General features: G+C 53.1%; 1 protein-coding gene across 1 annotated transcript in view; it reads right to left on the reverse strand.

Moving 5' to 3' along the window:
• The window catches only part of LOC138300803 (SPARC-like), a 695,108-nt gene extending 683,442 nt beyond the window's left edge, over positions 1–11,666 (reverse strand). Inside the window, exon 1 of the mRNA XM_069240576.1 lies at positions 11,612–11,666. The gene's annotated coding sequence lies outside the window, so the exon portion shown is untranslated. The remainder of the gene's footprint in view (positions 1–11,611) is intronic.
• Between the last annotated feature and the right edge of the window lie 1,158 nt (positions 11,667–12,824).

A 12,824-nucleotide genomic window follows, 5' to 3' on the forward strand; every position in this document is an offset into this window, starting at 1 on the left:
CATCAATGGCACCAATGACGTTGGGAATATGTCCAAGGGCATAGAAATCACCCTTCACTGCAGCCAATTCGCCCACCTCAGGGAAAATGATGTAGCTCCTCACGTATTTCATCAGGGCAGACAACACTCTGGATAACACCTTCGAAAACATGGGCTGAGACATCCCAGAAGCAATTCCCACTGTTGTCTGAAATGACCCACTTGCCAAGAAATGGAGTACTGACAGGACCTGCACCAGAGGGGGAATCCCTGTGGGTTGGCGGATGGGGGACATCAGGTCGGGCTCCAGCTGGGCACACAGTTCATGTATAGTGGCACGGTTAAGACGGTAGGTCAGGATAATGTGGCGTTCTTCCATTGTCGACAGGTCCACCAGCGGTCGGTACACGGGAGGATTCATCCGTCTCCTCGCCAAACCCAGCGGACGGTGCCTAGGAAGGACAACATGGAGCACACAGTCAAGCAACCCACAGGTACGTACTCACAGCTAGCACAGTAAACGATTCTCTATGCAGTGAATGGCGTGTCTGAGTGGCTATGCAAGGCCTAGGCCTGTGTGACGCAGTTGAAATTGAGCCATGTGGACCCTCGAAATGGCGGCTGCCTGACCTGTGAAGTGTGACAATGGGATGTGAGGTCAATGCGCTGGCGTGGCACACCGCGGCGGGCGGCGGGCGAAGACCGCGGCGCGAAGCCGCATTGGTTAACATTGAAGCCTATGGGTTTCAGGAGCCAATGGAGAAGGGCGCCGGCGGTGGCGGTACGCACCGCCGCGGTACGCACCGCCGCGGACGTGACCGCCATTTTCTATCTACTTATCCACTTGCGACTTGAACTTTCACAGGAGAGGACCTATACTGCAAGTGTTGCTGTGACCTCGGTCTGGAAGGGACAATGGCTGCTGCGCCTGGGGAAAGGGCCCCTGCCTTCACTGGAGAGGAGTTGGAGAAACTTGTGGATGGGGTCCTCCCCCAGTATGCGCTACTCTACGGTCCTCCAGACCAACAAGTGAGTTTAATTCAATCTGGATTTGGGGCCACTGGCTGGCTTGGGGGCCTGGCGGGGGGCCTGGCGGGGATGGGGGGCATGTTGGGGCTGGCGGGAGGCCTGGCGGGGGGCCTGGCGGGGATGGGGGGCATGTTGGGGCTGGCGGGAGGCCTGGCGGGGGGCCTGGCGGGGATGGGGGGCATGTTGGGGCTGGCGGGGGGCCTGGCGGGGATGGGGGGCATGTTGGGGCTGGCGGGAGGCCTGGCGGGGGGCCTGGCGGGGATGGGGGGCATGTTGGGGCTGGCGGGGGGCCTGGCGGGGATGGGGGGCATGTTGGGGCTGGCGGGAGGCCTGGCGGGGGGCCTGGCGGGGATGGGGGCATGTTGGGGCTGGCGGGGGGCCTGGCGGGGATGGGGGGCATGTTGGGGCTGGCGGGGGGCCTGGCGGGGATGGGGGGCATGTTGGGGCTGGCGGGGGGCCTGGCGGGGATGGGGGGCATGTTGGGGCTGGCGGGGGGCCTGGCGGGGGGCCTGGCGGGGGGCCTGGCGGGGATGGGGGGCGTTGGCCCACTGGCAACGAAAATGCAGACAAACTTGAATGTGGTATTTCTCCCTCCCTGTACGTGTCACATAGGTCCGCGCCCATGAGAAGATCGGGATTTGGCGTGCCATCGCCAAGGAAGTCCGGACCCTGGGGGTCCACCATCGACGGGGCACCCACTGCCGCAAGAGGTGGGAGGACATCCGCCGCGGGACCAGGAAGACCGCTGAGTCTCTGCTGGGGATGGCCTCCCAACGTAGGCGGGGTGCCTGCCGTCAACTGACCCCCCTGATGTTCCGGATCCTGGCGGTGGCCTACCCTGGTTTGGATGGGCACGTGAGGGCAGCACAGCAGACACAAGGGGGTGAGTCCAAGCATTATCTACTCTGTTGTCGCGCAGTGGAGGTGTCTGGGTGGGGGAGGAGGGCTGTGGGTCCCCCTAGGCCAGGGCGATATCTGTAGGCTGGGCACCCCCGTAAGCCCCTGTGTCCCCAGCCAACACCCTCAGTAGTGTGTCAGTACAGCCATCCCTGGTCCGTGTCATCCATGGGTGCAGTTGTCAACTCTAGGCGTGTAGGGCATGTTCCACGGAATGCGTAGCGGACCCCAAGTGCGCAACTTAGTGCAGGGGGCATCTGTGTCTGTCATGTCCGCTAACTGTACCGGAGATCCATGTACTCAATATCCCTTTATTTCTCTCTCCCCCCCCCTTTTTGTTTGTCTTTCTGTGCTTGTGTGCATCAGCATCATCAGGCGGAGGAGAAGTGGCATCGGGGCAGGAGGGAGCTGCATCTCACATGGCCCAGGAGGGCCATGCCACAGAGTCTGACTGGACCAGTGAGACGGAGGGCGAGGGGAGCTCCACAACGGGGACGACTGGACCCTGCAGCGACACGGACACGTCCTCGGAAGGGAGCTCCCTTGCGGGGGTGGCACCATCCGTGCCCCCCGCCATTACAGGTACAGCCGCCACCCAGCGCACCATCACCGCCCTCCCAGCAGCCCCTCAGCGTTCGCCCCGTGCCCGCTCTGCCAGGAAGCCGGGCATCTCCTTCACCCCAGGCACCTCAGGCCCTGCCCCTGTTACCCCCGCTGCCCTCAGTGAGGAGGTCATTGACCTCCTCCGAACGCTCATTGTTGGGCAGACTACCCTTTTGAATGCCATCCAGGGGGTGGAGAGGGAGGTTCATCGCAGCAATGCGTACCTGGAGGGCATTCATTCGGGTCAGGCTGCCCATCAGCGATCGTTCCAGGCTCTGGCCTCAGCACTGACGGCAGCCATTGTCCCTGTCTCCTGCCTCCCTCTACTAACTCCCTCCTCCCAGTCTCCTGTTCCTCTGCCTGTCCCACCCACACCATCAGACCAGCCTGCACACACCTCAACACCCAAGAGAAGCTCATCCAAACATAAGCACCACAGATCACGCAGACATTCACACACGCAACATTCCGATGCAGACATGCCAACAGTCACTACCACCTCTGTGACCCCCACCTCTTCGTCTCCCTCCTCCCTCCCTGTGACGTCTACACTCACACCTCCATTCACCTCACCATCAGCCAGTGTTTCCATCACCAGCACACCCTCCAGTCCAGTCCGCACACGTGCAGTCACCACCCCCACTGCCATTTACACGTCCCCTGTGTCCTCTCCCACTGTGTCTGTCACCCCCTCTTCCACACCACACAAACGCAGCCACCCACCCACCCAACAGCCATCCACCTCACGACAGCCTATCCCTCCTGCACCTGCACCCAAAGACAGCAAACGTGACTCACCTACAACCACATCCTCTCCCTCCACTCCGATTCCCACTGTACCTACCACTCTCCATTGTCCCAAGAAACTCTTCCTCGCCACTGCTAACTTCTTTCCTGACCCTGAGCCCCCCCCTCCTTCTCGTCGGGGTAAGAAGAGCACCTCAGCCACCACCAGCCCTGCAGCCCCCTTGACAAGGGTGCAGGGGTATTGGAGCCCACCAGCCCGCATGTCTGGATCTTCGCCCAGCAGCAAGGGGACAGCCAGCCCACCCCCTGGGAAGAGGAGCAGAAGGCGGAAGGGGCGCCGCAGGAGCCCGGCTTCTACATCCCCCCCGGACACCACCCAGACACAGTCACCAGCCACAGCTCCAAAGGGAGGAAAGGGCCACAGACTCCCGACTAAGGAGGGCAAGGGCAGCAAGTCGGAGAGGTCAGGCTGCAGGCCTGCTGCCCAGGAGGAGCCCACCACCCCCATAGCCGCTGGCCAGGGAGGACCCAGCCCAGCTGGCCAGGAGGGCCCCATCACCCACAGCCCAGGTGGGCATTGAAGGAGCACCATCCCCGCTGCCCAGGAGGGCACCACCAGGCAATGAGCAGTTGGCCATAGACCGGCCGCCGTCTCAAGAACCGCTGAACTGGGCCCCGCTGTCTCAAGAACCGCTGAACTGGGCCCCGCCGTCTCAAGAACCGCTGAACTGGGCCCTTCAAGGCAAGAACCGCTGAACTGGGCCCTTCAAGGCAAGACCCGCTGAACTGGGCCCTTCAAGGCAAGAAGCGCTGAACTGGGCCCCGCCGTCTCAAGCACCGCTGAACTGGGCCCGCCGTCTCAAGAACCGCTGAACTGGGCCCCGCCGTCTCAAGAACCGCTGAACTGGGCCCCGCCGTCTCAAGAACCGCTGAACTGGGCCCCGCCGTCTCAAGCACCGCTGAACTGGGCCCCGCCGTCTCAAGAACCGCTGAACTGGGCCCCGCCGTCTCAAGAACCGCTGAACTGGGCCCCGCCGTCTCAAGAACCGCTGAACTGGGCCCCGCCGTCTCAAGCACCGCTGAACTGGGCCCCGCCGTCTCAAGAACCGCTGAACTGGGCCCCGCCGTCTCAAGCACCGCTGACCTGGGCCCCGCCGTCTCAAGCACTGCTGAACTGGGCCCCGCCGTCTCAAGCACCGCTGACCTGGGCCCCGCCGTCTCAAGCACCGCTGAACTGGGCCCCGCCGTCTCAAGCACCGCTGAACTGGGCCCCGCCGTCTCAAGAACCGCTGAACTGGGCCCCGCCGTCTCAAGAACCGCTGAACTGGGCCCCGCCGTCTCAAGAACCGCTGAACTGGGCCCCGCCGTCTCAAGAACCGCTGAACTGGGCCCCGCCGTCTCAAGAACCGCTGAACTGGGCCCCGCCGTCTCAAGCACCGCTGAACTGGGCCCCGCCGTCTCAAGCACCGCTGAACTGGGCCCCGCCGTCTCAAGAACCGCTGAACTGGGCCCCGCCGTCTCAAGAACCGCTGAACTGGGCCCTTCAAGGCAAGACCCGCTGAACTGGGCCCTTCAAGGCAAGAACCGCTGAACTGGGCCCTTCAAGGCAAGACCCGCTGAACTGGGCCCTTCAAGGCAAGAAGCGCTGAACTGGGCCCTTCATGGCAAGAAGCGCTGAACTGGGCCCTTCAAGGCAAGAAGCGCTGAACTGGGCCCTTCCAGGCAAGAACCGCTGGCCCTTTGGCAGACGTGGCAGGGCAGGATCTGTCTCGGGCAGGGCTGCAGGATGTCCTCTGGCCAACATGCCTCCTCCAGTGGCAGTGGAGTCTGTTATGGACTGTTTGGACTGTGGCTTTGCTCTCCCCAGGATGGCCCAGTGGGCAGGCCACCCACTGTATGGACTGTATGGACTGTGGCTTTGCTCTCCCCAGGATGGCCCAGTGGGCAGGCCACCCACTGTATGGACTGTATGGACTGTGGCTTTGCACTCCCCAGGATGGCCCAGTGGGCAGGCCACCCACTGTATGGACTGTATGGACTGTGGCTTTGCACTCCCCAGGATGGCCCAGTGGGCAGGCCACCCACTGTATGGACTGTATGGACTGTGGCTTTGCACTCCCCAGGATGGCCTAGTGGGCAGGCCACCCACTGTATGGACTGTATGGACTGTGGCTTTGCTCTCCCCAGGATGGCCCAGTGGGCAGGCCACCCACTGTATGGACTGTATGGACTGTGGCTTTGCACTCCCCAGGATGGCCCAGTGGGCAGGCCACCCACTGTATGGACTGTGGCTTTGCTCTCCCCAGGATGGGCCAGTGGTCATGGAGTCCCCTCGTGGATCTGGCGTCGTGTACTCAAGTGGCTGAGGTGCCCCCCCTTCCCTTCCCCCTGAGGTGCCTGTCCTATTTTCTTTCTGATGCCCCTGCAGTGTTCTCTCCGTGGAGTTCTTGTCGTGGGACTGGGCCTTGCCCCTTTGCACAGGACCCCTGTGGTCCACGGACAGTGGTTGGACTACATTTAGTAGCTGTATATATTTTGTACATAGTTTATTTATTTATTGGGATTACTGGTGTCCATATTTCAATATATCTGCCCGTTTATGATCTCTTCTTTTGGTCTTTGCATTATTTCGGAGGGGGGGGTTTGTGGGTTGTGACAGTGATCTGTGGGAATGCATTGATGTGTGTGTTGTAGTGGGTGTGGGTGGGTGGGTGTGTGCCGGTAATCTTTTCCCTCCCCTGTGTCGTAGGTGCAGTACTCACCGATGTCTTCCGCGCCGCCGGGCGTGCTCCTGGTACAGGAGCAGGTATAGGAGTGCGGGGATGACCTGCAACTCGGGTTCCATACTGCCGGAATCTCGCGTGGAGTGCGTAGAGGTGAGCGTTTTCCCGTTCGTAGTCTGTTTCCGCCGTGTTTTTATCGGCGGTGCTCCCGCCCCGGAAAAGGTGGCGGATTGGTGGGTCGTGATAGGGTGGGCGGTACATTGTCTGTCGCCTGGCTGTTGGCGGGGACCGCCGCGCTGTTTGTTTGTTCCGCCGTGGCGGCCGGAGTGTTAATGCGGCGGGCTGTGTTGGCGGTTCCCGCCAGGGTCAGAATTGCATATTTTGGACCGCCGGCCTGTTGGCGGCTTGGCCGCCGCATTATCACCGATCGCCAGGGTCAGAATGAGGGCCATTGTGTCCTGTCCCCTTTTCCACTAACACTGGGTATGATACCAGTGACTGAGTTTTCACACTTTCAAAGTAAAAGTAGAAGTATTGGTGAATGAGTCCCACAGGACATCTGTTTGGTTTGGTTTGTTTAGGAAACTTAGGTAATATTCCCAAGCATGTTTGTCTTAGTTTCAACTGTAGATATGCTCGCACAGTTCAAGGAATGAGGCCTCAGAAGGCATACAGGGACACCCTCAAATTGTATCTACAAACAGAAATGAGTGGAATTTAGCACAATAAGTGCGCTGAAGGTGCATCAAAGACGTTTTCTTGAGCTTCAAGTAGCTAGGGACAGAAGGCATCAGTATAGCTTCATTTGGCAAGTATACAGGATTAGTCAGATCTCTAATGAGGACAGAGACATGAACGGGTAAGAAAAGTTTACAGTAGGTGTGCTTTCATAGGAAATTGCACAGGTAGAAGGCAGATAATAAAGGTAATGCAAATATACATGCCATACTTCATCTGCGCCTGCGGATTCAAATCTGTTGGCACCGCACTCACCCTGATAGAGAATTACTCCCTCACTCCACTAAGCAGATGACTCCAAACCCTGCAGAATGCAGTAGGCATCCTCCTCCCTTAACATCCCAACACGTACACACCCGGCACCTGTAACAGGTTCACTGACTCCCAATTCACAGCTCTTTTCTAACTCCTGAAACACACATTCAACGTCTTACACAGCACTGGTCCAGTATACCTCAATACCTCCTTAGATTTCAGAAACCTTTCAGACACCTTTACTCAGACTAGACAGCACCCAAGCAAGGAAAATAGACTTCTCCTAATTGGCTCCAAAAGGGCAGAATGGCCTGCCTCTAAACATATGTGCTATTTCTTAAAGTAGTGCATTCCACACAAAGCTGTACACTTGGCTGTTCAACTAGGTTACTCCATGGCTAATCCCTGACTGCTCTTGTATCAGCGACAGGATACCCTCTCGGGTGATACTGCGTTTTACAAACAAAATCATGCCATTACAGAGAACTCTGCACCAAATGCTACACGTATGGCTAAATGTTTGACCTGCATGCCATGTTCACCCTCTCTCAGAACTTAGTAGATGTTCAGTTTGCATTACAGCACAGCACTGCAAATAACGGTGGATGGGAGATATGCCATGTTCTCACAGACTACCCTGTGTGTGAAAACATACTGTTCTTCATAGTTTATGAAGTTCTCTTTAAGGAACTTCTGAAGTATTCCTCAGCATGTTTGCCTCAGTTCCAAAGGTAGATAGGCTCACTCAGTAGAGGAATGACACCTCGGAGGCATACTCGAACACCCCCAAATTGCATCCACAAACTAGAAGGAGTTGGATTTACCACAGTGAGTACACTAAAGGTGCATGTAAGACATGTCTTCCTGAGCATCATGTGGCTGTCATGGCAGCCATTAGTAAAGGTTCACTAGGCATTGGTAATGGTCAGAAAAAAGGAGGCGGTTACTTGACAGGTGGTAATATTTAGTCAAACTGATTCCATCCAATGGCATATAAATGTGATTGGCTCTTGCATTGTGGCAGCATGTTGATAGGACTCCACACTGATCAGTTGGTTTGGGTCTCTGGTCGGCAGTATAAAAGTCTTGTGTGTGGTGCACAAAGGGCGTGTGAGTGAGCCAGAAAGCAGTTGGTACTTTGTAGTGGCTTTATAGCTCACCTTCAGAAGTCTTGGTTACAATATTCAGATACTTTAATAAGTATTTCTGCTTCAAAGCCAGCACTCCTGTAGGTGCTAAAGCCAACCGATCTAAGTAGTGGATTAACTTTAAAAAATAAGTACCAGATTGTGGTAAGATGGCCCTTTTGAAGACCTCCTTGTTTTTTATCTCATTATGGGTGGCTGTGGAATTTTGGCACTCGCTCAGCCGACACCTAGACAAACCTGCACATTTTTGAAAACTAGACATCCAGGGGAGTCCAAGAGTGCATGACATGCGCAGTTCTCACCAAGTAATATTAGCTAAAAGCCTTGCAAATGTCAAACTGTGGTAAGAAAGACACATTTTCATCATATTTCTGTGATGGAAAGACATGGAATCTGCATACAGGTATGCTACCACCCTGAGTTCCCACATGCCTCCTGTTACGAATGGTATCCCACTTGTGTGTGTGTGGCTCAACAGAAAATTACACAAAAGGCGCAAACCGCAACGTTGAGAGATAAGCAATAGGATTAGTGAGTTATTTTGGGTCATGCTGTGATGCTACCTATGCAAACCTACTATACAAACCACAAAAAAAAATTAAACTAGACAACCAAGGGAGTTTGGGTGGTGTGCTTTGCATGGACCTCACAAGGGTTTCTTACCCACAATGCTCTACAAACCTAAAACTCTGTGTGAAATCACATATTTTCCTTCAATTTCTGTGATGGAAACTTCTGGAATGAGCAAGAATCCACAATATGTTTTTACCACTGGGCATTACTCCACTTGTGCTGATAAAAAATGCTGACCCACTTGTGTGGCTAGGCATAGTGCCCACTACAGGAACAGCTCTCACCTAGAACAAAAGAACTCTAGCCAGGGGACTCTCATTGACCTAGGTTTGATCCATTTCTGTCACGGGCAGAAGGCCTACCCACACAAGTGAGGTACCTTTTTTTGGAGACTTGTGGGAGTACAGAGCACTTCTTATTACCAATTGGATTTAGCTGCATTTGTGCCTTTCATGTGTACGCCAGGGAATAAGAAAGAAGATATTTTCAAAAATACCCTCTAAATCATACGCTAGTATGCTGGGTACCTTGGGTTCTTGGAAAACCTACAAATCCTATATATCCCTGTAACCAAAAGAGACTTGCAGACGTAATGGCATATTGCTTTTGTAAATTGGCCAATGTGACAAAAAGTTACAGATAAAAATGTTATCACAAATAGCCATGCCATTTTTTCCTACTCATTTCCAACATTTCTTTCTTTCAACAATTATTTTCCTTGGTAAAACCTTGCGGAATCTACACATATGACCCCCTGCTCAATTCGGAATTATGTCTACTTTTCAGAAATCCTCTAGCTTTCCTGGATCACCCATGGTTTTCACACTGGTTTCCACCACAAACTGGAAGTAGGTCGAGAGCACAAAAAATAGGAAAAATGGGCTACCTCGTTGAAAAAATGCCAACACTGGTACAAAATTATGTTTTTTGATTCAGCTCTGCGTGTTCCTGAAAGCTGGGAAGATGGTGACTATAGTACAGTGAACCATTAGATAATGCAATTTTTAGGGGAAAAAACAGGCACTTTTATCTGGAGCACTTTTCCCTGTTTTTCTAAAAAAGAAACTTTTGCTGTATTTTGCCTATTTTCTCTGTCCCCTGCAAGACAATCACTGAAACATGGGTGCCTTTAGAATAAAAAAAAAGGGTTAAAAATTGGCATGGATACCTTATGTGAAAAAAGAGGTCTGGTGCCCTAAGCGAGATCTTCTCCAAATACCAAAAAAGGGCTCAGCAGGAGGGGTGGGGGGGCAGCAGCTAAGGGTTAAAGGGTCTGTCTTGGCTATAAGATACTATTATTATTATCATTATTAATATTATTATTGTTCCAGAAACACTAACCTCAGATACAATGCTTGCACATCAAAACTTGGAGTTAAACAACAGAAAGCCGAGAGTTTGCAGGTTTCCCTTCATATTTGCCAGCCACCTGCCCAATCCTCGTTGCCCAATCTTCTTTGCTTGATGATTGCAAAATATAAGTGAAATCATGTGTGTTCTTTAGCATGCCAAAAAATACTCCAGCATGAGCACCTCATCAATATGTTGGCTGCACAATCAAAGCACGCGTATCAAGCACTCCTGCCAAGGCCAGGCACATCTGCTCACAGTATTGCTTCCTTGCAGTATACCGTTGCTTCTGTAATGTCGGTGCTGTTGTGTAGGTTTATTAAAACTATAAAGAAGAGGTGCACAACAAAATGTATCAAAATATAGGAGAAAATGCAATTTAGAACTGATCCCCACTCTCCCAGCACAGTACGCTCATCTGCTTTCTCTTCCTATTTTTTAAAGATCGTCTCAGTGCTTTGATTAACATCTTAAGCACTTTACAAATAAGGTATGACATGGAAAAACGTAGCGAGTTAAGCAGTGACTAGGTTGTGAAGCATGGCTAGGTTTTATTGTAGCTAATTAATTGCGTTGGGAAAAAACTACTAAATAAATGGAACATCATTTTTTCCTCAAGCGGAAAAAGCCACCTGTTAAACAGGTCCAGAAGGTTTAATCTCGCCCAGTGCACAGCCTATAGAATAAATCGGAGGGCATTGTGTACGTTTACCCCGAAAGTACAGTGCGGAGGTAGGGCTGACAAACAAGCCCTGTCTTTGAGTACTTAAATGTCACGTTGAGCCACTTCATCTCCGAGGTAGCTGGAAATGGCAACAACACAACAAGGCGCTTAAATCATAGCGCTCGTTATATATCACCGTGGAGATACAACAGAGTGCAAAACCAGCAAATCACTTCGTTTAGTAACATGGTGCATATTTTACTCAGTCCTACCACATGTTCAACACATCAGCCTTATTGGGCTGCTTTAGTCAAGCTTGCTTTAAGGTCTTAAAAAAAGAATTTAGGCGAAAGGGAACCTGTATTCAGTATTATTAATCACCAAGAGCATAGCTATAGAGTGCAGGAGGTGCAATGAAACGGAATTCAGGGGTTTAATGGACCCACTGCAGATCCAATCAAACAACAAGGGAGCTGTTTTCCTTGCTTGCATTATGTCCCATTGCATCCTTCTAGTCACTGTAAACCACAAAAAGATGACTCCATTTCTCGCTTTAACAGCATAAGGCCTCATTTAGATGTTGGCGGACAGGTTACTCTGTCACAACGGATGACCCGGACACAGTAATATAAATCCCATTATTTCCTATCGGATTTATGTCAGAGAAGGGGATATCCGTCACCTTTATGACGGAGTAACTCGCCCTCCGAAATCTGAATAAGGCCCTATATATTAGACAGGGTTGACCGAGGGATGTCTTCAGCACTGTGCACTAGTTGTTCTGTGCCATACACCAATGTGTCAACAGTGGCCCACTTGTAGCAGACTAAATTCACTCATCCAGTTGGCCGCCTAATATCTTTTATTCATTTCTCGTTTCTACCCCAGAGAAAAGTTTCACTCACCTCGGTAAACGTGTGTGTGCACTGGCGCGCTCCTCTTCTCTGATGCCCCGCCGTCTCGCGCTCCTCACATGAAAAAGAGCACATGGAGATACTAAAACAGGAGCATGAGGCGGGAGCCGGAGGCTGGAGGCTGGAGCCCTGCCAGCAGGCGCACATACTGGCCGCAGATATCGTGTTTTACCTTCGCTTTCGGCAGCTGCATTCACAGGTCTCAGTGAGGAAGAGGAGCAGTGATTTGTGAGGATTCACAGTTATATTCGATGCTTTAAATCATAGCACCTGGGATTCATGTTTTTTCAACAGAGTGGTGCTGGTTTAGGTTAATTTAATAGGAGAAAGTCTGAAAAAAACTGTAAAAAGATCAGGCATAAAACGTACCAGCACAGAGAACAAACACGTTCCCAAGAAGTTTGTTTCCTTTTCATACCACTTATGCGAGAAAGTGTGATCTTTCTCATAAATCCTCAAACGAGGTATTCCGTTTTAAATAGTAACTTGACTTCCACACCCCAAAATACGCGTGAGCCATTTTCTCTGGTTGTAAGGGCACTCAATAGTCACTGGGAAGCATCATTGGCGGATTCTCTTGTGTACCACAGACGTTCCAGGTCTTACATACTACTGCAAGTTGGTGTCGTGTGCCCTCGGTCCACATACTAAGGGAATAATGACAAATCATTAACATTTATAAAGCGCGCTACTCACCCGTGCGGGTCTCAAGGCGCTAGGGGAAAGCGGGGGTTACTGCTGCTCGAATAGCCAGGTTTTTAGGAGTCTCCGGAAAGCGGGGTGGTCCTGGGTGGTCCTGAGGCTGGTGGGGAGGGAGTTCCAGGTCTTGGCCGCCAGGAAGGAAAAAGATCTCCCACCCGCCGTGGAGCGGCGGATGCGAGGGACGGCAGCGAGTGCGAGACCAGAGGAACGGAGGAGGCGGGTGGGGACGTAGAAGCTGAGGCGTCGGTTGAGGTATTCCGGTCCCTTGTTGTGGAGGGCTTTGTGTGCGCCGGTGAGAAGTCGAAAGGTGATCCTTTTGCTGACTGGGAGCCAATGCAGGTGTCTCAGGTGTGCGGAGATGTGGCTGTTGCGGGGTACGTCGAGGATGAGGCGTGCCGATGCGTTTTGAATGCGTTGCAGGCGATTTTGGAGTTTGGCTGTGGTCCCGGCGTAGAGGGTGTTGCCGTAGTCCAGGCGGCTCGTGACGAGGGCGTGGGTCACG

This window comes from Pleurodeles waltl, chromosome 6 (assembly GCF_031143425.1).
Source record: "Pleurodeles waltl isolate 20211129_DDA chromosome 6, aPleWal1.hap1.20221129, whole genome shotgun sequence".
Taxonomy (NCBI): Eukaryota; Metazoa; Chordata; class Amphibia; order Caudata; family Salamandridae; genus Pleurodeles; species Pleurodeles waltl.